A 2,169-nucleotide genomic window follows, 5' to 3' on the forward strand; every position below is an offset into this window, starting at 1 on the left:
GCGAGGGGGGCCTCCTGCATCAACTCGCTGCCCAGTCACCTTCTGGCCTGCTTCTATCCGGAGCACCCGGGGGGAAAAGCCTACAGCTCCGCACATCCCGGAGAGCTCCCGCTTCCCCGGAGGTGAAATTCGGCCGGCCACGGGGCGGCTCTGACCCTGTGCCCCCCGCACCCTGCGCGGGATTTTCACCGAGGACTGGATTTCAGAGAGGCTTAACCTGTCTTCTGCTCCTACCCTCAGCCTCCCTCACCCCCAAAACATCCAACCCCCCACCTCTTGCCTTCTTGCCCAGTCCGGGGTGAAAGGCACAAAGTGCACATGGGACCCCGGGGCAAGGGCACGGCCAGGACTCTCAGGAGGAGAGGAGCGGATTGGTGCCGGGCCACGGGTCCCAGATAAACCTCTCAACCCGGAGCTCTGGCCCTACATTCACCTTACTTGCAGAAATTCCCCATTTGGATTGAAAAAAAAAAAACCAAAACAAAACAGGAAAAATTTCCAGTGCTAACAAGGAAACTTGTCGTATAACGCCCACGAGGAAAACAATGTGAAACATGTAAAATGTGGACAAACAGCTCAGCCACCTGCTGACTGAGACGGACTACCAGGCACACAGCTGCAGCTGCCCCTGGGTCTGGACAGGGAGCATCCTCATCTACTTGTTTTCCGAAAGAGAGAGGTCACCAGCATCAGGGCTTCCCCCTGGGGCTCCAGAAACGCAGATCCTGGCCCTGGGGAGATCCTGCACTCTCTAAATTTCTCAAAGAAAACTCTCCAACTGAGTAAAACTCAACAAATTCTCAAGTACCCTTCATGCTCTCCTTGGACCCTCGCAGGCCGGGCACCCTCTCCTGACTGCTTCTTGGGCACCTCCGGAGCTGCATTTCGTGGCGAAGGGCCCCAGAAGTTGTCCGTGCCGGAGGGGTGCCAGCAAGGGCACAGCCAATGAACAGGGACAAGCGACAAGCCCGCCTTTTGGGAGGGGGTGGCCTCCCTCCTTGCATCCTCAGCGGCCCAGCTCGGGAGCCGGGAGATAGTGTCCTGCCCTGTCCTCCCTGGCGGAGGGGACTTCCCTCTCGCTCCCCGAGTGGGACCCGGGGATGCCCCTCGCCCCGCGGACCCCAGCGGAGGAAGAGTGAGATCCTCTGGGAGCGTTCAATAGAGAGATGCGCTCTCTGCCGCCGAGCGGATCTATCCCCTGAGCTGGGCTCGTTTTGAATGAGGTGGGGGTCGGGGGGTGAGGAGAAAGAAAGATGATTCTATGTCCCTGAGGGAAATATTTGACCGGTTTTGTCCTTTGGACTCGTCCTGTTGAGTTCACAGGGATTAGGCGCGATGCAGAGTGAGCGGCTCCCCGCCTGGCCTGAGGCAGGGGACCGGGCGCCTGGAAGAGCACGGCAGAGCCGGGACGCAGTGGGGGCTGCCTCGCTTCCCACCCGCCTACGCGCCCGGGGCTCAGAGCATACCCCCTCCCCCCGCCCCCCCGGCCCGTCAACACTGCCCCATCGCCGGGGCAAAGAGGAGCACACCGAGCAGAGCCTCCCAGTTCTCTCCCGTTCCCGTTTCTCTAGAGAGAAAGCGACTCTGGAGGCTTGGAGGAAAAGGGAAGATGCCACTCGGCTTTCCGCAGGGCTTTCTCCAACGAGATTCCACCCGCCAGCGGCTCCCCCCGGGCTCTCCCGGGGGAAGGCAGGGGGAACGGGACACTGATACTTTCCCCTGGCAGATACGACTGTTTTTCCAGAAGGGCCCATCGGGTGGTTCTTTAGGGGGGGAAAAAATATCCCTCCCCAACCTTGCCCCGCTTTGCTGACACGTGGTTCGCTGCAATCACCAAAGATCCCGGGGCGAAATCCTCACCGCCAGCCCCCCCGAACCCCTTCCGCCGGGGCCGCAGCCCCCCCGCGCCCTCTTTTGCCGGCACCAGAGGTCGGGGGCTTCGCCGCCTGCCAAGTCCTGAGCGCCAGCTATTTTCAGGTACTTTTGGTCATACCTTGCCCATAAATCAAAGCATCTGGGTGTAGCAGGCTGGTGTTAATGAAGAGAACGTTTTCCCCCCTCCGTTCCCTCGTCAGCACCAGTCTTTTATTCCGTACGGGGAAGAAGCGGCGCCGCAGATTTACGAGGTGCTCAGACACCGCAGGGCTCCGCCGGGGCCGGGCCCCCCCG

Source organism: Egretta garzetta, unplaced genomic scaffold, assembly GCF_000687185.1.
Source record: "Egretta garzetta isolate BGI_Z169 unplaced genomic scaffold, ASM68718v1 scaffold617, whole genome shotgun sequence".
In the NCBI taxonomy this organism is placed as follows: Eukaryota; Metazoa; Chordata; class Aves; order Pelecaniformes; family Ardeidae; genus Egretta; species Egretta garzetta.